Raw genomic sequence first — 6074 nt, forward strand, 5'->3', positions numbered from 1 at the left:
TGGTGATGAGCAACTATGCCTGCCCTAGATCCCGCGTCTCACTCAATGGGGTAACATCTGAATTTTTTCATCTATCTCGAGGCACGAGGCAGGGGTGCCCCCTTTCACCTCTACTCTTTGCACTCAGTGTCGAACCCTTGGCGGTGCGGGTGAGGGGATGCCCCGATTTCCCAGGCATTACATTTGGCGCAAACTCACATAAAATTTCCCTATTTGCAGACAACATTTTATTGTTTGTCACTGAGCCCCGCGCATCCCTTTTAGCCATACAAGAAGAACTGACTTGTTTTGAACAAGTTGCGGGGTTCAAGGTAAACACGGGGAAATCCTATCTCCTCAATCTGACACTACCCGTGGGTGTGATGACCCAGATAGCCTCCCTGACCCCATTTGCTTGGGCCAAGAAAGATATTACCTATTTAGGCATTCGGATTGTCCCCCAGGTGGCTGATTTGTTTAGAGCTAACTACCCCCCTTTGATTAGGATATCCTGGCTAGGGCACATCAATAGTATTAAAATGACGGTGCTCCACAGATTTCTATACCTCTTTCAGAGCCTCCCCGTCGAGATCCCGCCTGAATTCTTTGCGGAGACTCGAACGCTATTCACAAAATTTATTTGGCAGGGTACAAGAGCTAGGGTTTCATACAGAGTACTGACGCGTCTGTAGTGCTTTCCTCTTATTTAGTTTCTAAGCACTAACATAACACAACAGAAATGCACTTCTGAGGTCAAAGAAGACTTTTATTGTTATTTTATTCTTCCCCAACCACAATGTTTATGAATGAATGACGAATTAGTAGCTTTCAAGTCCGCGTTAATCAAACAAAATATATCAGTTTGCAATATACACAGCAGGTTATATTTATAAGATATTGTATGCAAAGCAAAACAAATACTTCACCGTGTAGGAACTATTTACAGCTACATCTTTCTAAGGTCTGCAAGCTGGGGACCCCTGTCAGCCGCGAGAAAGAGTGTCATCTACCCACACGGGATGCTGGCAACTGGCGCCAAGCTCCAGCACGAGGTCCGGCAGATTCGAATCTGCCTCTCTGCAGCCTGTTACATTCGTTACAAAGGTGTGCCCCCTCCTCTCAGACCTGGGAAACTGAGCAAGCCTTTTGGAGACTGGCCAGGTCTCCAAGACTACTCCTGTTCCCAAGCTCAAGGGAAGAGAAACAACGCCCATGTACTCTCTCTTATCAGGTCTAGTCTACTGTGAGAGCAAAACATCTTGGTTCTCTGGTGCAAAAACACAGCTTGGAAAAATACAGAACTATTCTCAACTGCAATGTCTAACTCCACGTTAAAGGCAATGGGCAGCTAACCTAAATATCAAATGCAATGTCATGTTAAAGGCAATAGGCAGCTAACCTAAATATCAAATGCAATGTCTAGTGTCATGTCAAAGCCAATAGGCATCTAAGCTGAATACAAAATACAATGTCTAATATCATGTCAAAGCCAAAAGGCAGCGGAGCTGAATACAAAGTGTAATGTATAATATCATGTCAAAGCCAATAGGCAGTTAAGCTGAATACAAAATGTAATATATGATATCATGTCAAAGCCAATAGGCAGAATATCTAATAGCATGTCAAAGTCAATAGGCAGCTAAATTGAATACATCATGTCAAAGTCAATAGGCATGCAATGTCAAAGCCAATAGGCGGCTAGACTGGATACAGCATGTCAAAGCCAATAGGCAGAATACAGAATGTAATGGCTAATGCAATGTCAAAGCCCATAGGCGGCTAAACTGAATACAGAAAGCAATGGCTAATGCCATGTCAAAGCCAATAGGCACAATACAGAATGTAATGACTAATGCAATGTCAAAGCCCATAGACGGCTAAACTGAATACAGAAAGTAATGGCTAATGCCATGTCAAAGCCAATAGGCGGCTCAACTGAACAAAACATACCATGTGCTACTGGTGAACATTGAGCAACTAATATGCGCAGTGGTGAAACACAAAGTCATTGGTCAAAACAAAACTCCATCAAATAGCAGGACATTCCGCCCTTTGACCAATGAATTTTTGTTTCACATATCTCATATTTCAAACAAACAAAAAAAAACATCAGCACAAAAAAAACATTATGATCAAAGCAATCCCTGTAAAGCAATAGAAGTGAATTAACACATTGATTTCATAACCTTTCACATCAGATACATCTACATAGAAAAGACTGAGCACACATTTTTTTTTTTTTTCTCTGAATGAGTCTCTAATTCAACAGTGTTAGCAATTTGATGTGGCATGAGTTCTGCTCATGTAAAGAGGCACGGTCCACCTGAAAGGTTTTCTGGAAGGTAAGCAAAAGTCAGAGTTCCATACGAGAGGGGAAAAAAAAAAAAAAACACAGCAAACAAGTTGAACTTGAACTGAAGGCGCAGTTTGCGCAAAATGGATCCATGGTGCTGGCACTTTACTCAGCCCGGTTCAGGTTGGGGATTCGGTCCCTTCCCCGACCCCACACGCACACACCGGAAGGGGGACCACACAGCGCACTCAGGGACAGTGGCGAAACGTGGTCGGATCTGCAAAAGAAACAAGTATGACTTTTCTTGCAAATAACATTTTTCATTTAAACTGCACCCTTCCTCTTTCTTTCCCTGTTTTATAATCAGCAGGACGTTTTTGGGGCCCTTTGTTATATTCTCTGCAGGTTCTGGAGGGTCACTTGGGGCTTCAGCCCACACATCAGTACTGAGGTTTTTATCTGCTGCACCACAGCTTCCCTTTTCTTGCACTGTCAGAAGGGCTGGGGCAGACTCCTTCTTTACCAAACCTCCATTCACTGCATTTTTGCCAAATTGGGCCATTCTGTCTCCAATTTGTATGAATGAATCAGATTCTTTTCTAGGTATCAGCATAATTTCGATTTTTCCTTGGTAATTTGCAGCAATCACTCTCCCTAAAACCTGATCAATTTGCCATTTCTGTTCTGGTAACTTTCCTCTCCCCAACTGCTCTGTGACTGCTTGCATGACAGATTGCTTTTGTGCGTGCTGCACAGTTTTTATCAAATCTAGGGGAATGTGCATCTCTCTCATCTCTGCCCACCTGTAAGTGGCCTTTTCACATTTCTGGGGCACCCACATAGCCATCCCCACTAAGGCAGAATTCTGGGTGAACACTTCTCTCTCTGCATTTTTCTCATTAACATCTGCAAGGTAATTGAACCAGTTAGGTGCTAAAACATTATCAAAGAACCAAAAATCAGCATAAAAATGACACATCTCACGTAGCTCTTGCTTTAAAATCTGACACACATTATACAACGCTGTTTCTTCTACTGTGCCAGAAAGCAACATTTCAGTCAATGAATCATTAGTAAAACAAACATGCTTTTTATCTTCAGTAGACACGAATTCAAATGGTGCACTCAACTTCATTGATAATTCTTTTACCTGTGGTACTCTAGCCCTGTCTTGCAAGTACCAGATCCATTGTATGATTCTAGCTAGGGGCACTATTTTCTTTCCTTGTTCATGATTTAAATGTACATAAGTATTTCCTTCTTGCACTGCGCAGAAACCTAAAGTCTGCATTATTTCATTTGCCAAATCCCAAGCGCGCAGCTGCATATTATTTTTCACAGTGACCATGTACAAAAGTGTTAGGATTTCTCTCAAATGAGGGCTATTCTTTTTCCAAAAATCAAACAAGCTAATGAAACTCGGGGTGTCTTGCTCTAAAATCCTTCGTTTTACTTGTGCATTTTGCAACGTAACTCGTAAATCACATTCTGGTCTCTCGTCCCTGTTATCAGTTAAGGAATGCACTTTGGCTGCCAAAAACCCTGGCTCACACGGAAACTCAGTGCAGCTCGGAGCTGTCTTAACCCCCTCATTATTGGAATGGGACAAGAAAGATTCTTCATTTTTATAACTTTCAGCATTATTTTGAATTATCGTATCCTGGCTAATTTGCTCACGTAAATTCCTATTTTCATGTTCCAACTTCCTACATTTCTGTTGCATTTCTCTGTAAGCAGATAAAGGTATCCAGACCTTTCTGTCATCATTACTTCCAAAACACACGTTTTCTACATATATACAACAGGAATTATTTCTCAAAACATTATCAGGCCTTTTAGCTACACATGCATTTTCTTCTGTAATTCCCCAAACAGAAAACAATTCACAGTTTTTCTTTGCACCATCAGGCAGTTCATCAACACATGTATTCTCAGACATGGTCTGCCGTGCTACTGTGATTCCCCAAACAGAAAACAATTTCTGTAATTCTCCAAACAACAAAAAACAATTACACTTTTAAAGTGTGCACTTAGAAATCTACTAACTCGTCAAACCCCTTTAATCACCTCTTAATGACCGACCCCACGACTCCAGGTACCAATTGTAGTGCTTTCCTCTTATTTAGTTTCTAAGCACTAACATAACACAACAGAAATGCACTTCTGAGGTCAAAGAAGACTTTTATTGTTATTTTATTCTTCCCCAACCACAATGTTTATGAATGAATGACGAATTAGTAGCTTTCAAGTCCGCGTTAATCAAACAAAATATATCAGTTTGCAATATACACAGCAGGTTATATTTATAAGATATTGTATGCAAAGCAAAACAAATACTTCACCGTGTAGGAACTATTTACAGCTACATCTTTCTAAGGTCTGCAAGCTGGGGACCCCTGTCAGCCGCGAGAAAGAGTGTCATCTACCCACACGGGATGCTGGCAACTGGCGCCAAGCTCCAGCACGAGGTCCGGCAGATTCGAATCTGCCTCTCTGCAGCCTGTTACATTCGTTACAAAGGTGTGCCCCCTCCTCTCAGACCTGGGAAACTGAGCAAGCCTTTTGGAGACTGGCCAGGTCTCCAAGACTACTCCTGTTCCCAAGCTCAAGGGAAGAGAAACAACGCCCATGTACTCTCTCTTATCAGGTCTAGTCTACTGTGAGAGCAAAACATCTTGGTTCTCTGGTGCAAAAACACAGCTTGGAAAAATACAGAACTATTCTCAACTGCAATGTCTAACTCCACGTTAAAGGCAATGGGCAGCTAACCTAAATATCAAATGCAATGTCATGTTAAAGGCAATAGGCAGCTAACCTAAATATCAAATGCAATGTCTAGTGTCATGTCAAAGCCAATAGGCATCTAAGCTGAATACAAAATACAATGTCTAATATCATGTCAAAGCCAAAAGGCAGCGGAGCTGAATACAAAGTGTAATGTATAATATCATGTCAAAGCCAATAGGCAGTTAAGCTGAATACAAAATGTAATATATGATATCATGTCAAAGCCAATAGGCAGAATATCTAATAGCATGTCAAAGTCAATAGGCAGCTAAATTGAATACATCATGTCAAAGTCAATAGGCATGCAATGTCAAAGCCAATAGGCGGCTAGACTGGATACAGCATGTCAAAGCCAATAGGCAGAATACAGAATGTAATGGCTAATGCAATGTCAAAGCCCATAGGCGGCTAAACTGAATACAGAAAGCAATGGCTAATGCCATGTCAAAGCCAATAGGCACAATACAGAATGTAATGACTAATGCAATGTCAAAGCCCATAGACGGCTAAACTGAATACAGAAAGTAATGGCTAATGCCATGTCAAAGCCAATAGGCGGCTCAACTGAACAAAACATACCATGTGCTACTGGTGAACATTGAGCAACTAATATGCGCAGTGGTGAAACACAAAGTCATTGGTCAAAACAAAACTCCATCAAATAGCAGGACAGCGTCCCAGAGAGAGGGGAGGGCTGGCGCTCCTGGATCTCCTGCTATATTATAGAGCAGCACAATTGCGAGTTTTAGCTGAGTGGTCCCTCCGAAAGTCGGATAAGATTTGGCTGCACATGGACTGAGCGGTGACAGGCAAGACCTTGTGGGATATCCCATGGAAGCCCAAGGGGGCATGACCACCAAACGCATACATTAGCACACCCACCGCCACTACCCTAAAATTGTGGGACAAGGTAACTAAACTCTATGGGCTTACTTCCTTCCCCTCGCCACACATCCCTATCCACCTTAACAAGGCATTCCCACCAGGGAAACTTCCGGGACCCTTTGATCGATGG

At 42.1% G+C, this 6074-nt stretch overlaps 1 long non-coding RNA gene across 2 annotated transcripts; it reads right to left on the bottom strand.

The window, feature by feature from the left end:
• Positions 1-724: 724 nt before the first annotated feature.
• LOC138249912 (uncharacterized) lies at positions 725-5721 on the bottom strand. Of its 2 annotated transcripts, XR_011194859.1 has the most exons (3): positions 4615-5719; positions 3076-3178; positions 725-2549 (listed from the first exon to the last, which is right to left on the bottom strand). It is a non-coding gene; the product is annotated as an uncharacterized lncRNA (long non-coding RNA). The 2 variants fall into 2 exon arrangements; XR_011194860.1 differs by lacking the exon at positions 3076-3178 and having other exon boundaries at positions 4615-5721.
• Positions 5722-6074: the final 353 nt, after the last annotated feature.

Source organism: Pleurodeles waltl, chromosome 8 (genome assembly GCF_031143425.1).
Source record: "Pleurodeles waltl isolate 20211129_DDA chromosome 8, aPleWal1.hap1.20221129, whole genome shotgun sequence".
Lineage (NCBI taxonomy): Eukaryota > Metazoa > Chordata > Amphibia > Caudata > Salamandridae > Pleurodeles > Pleurodeles waltl.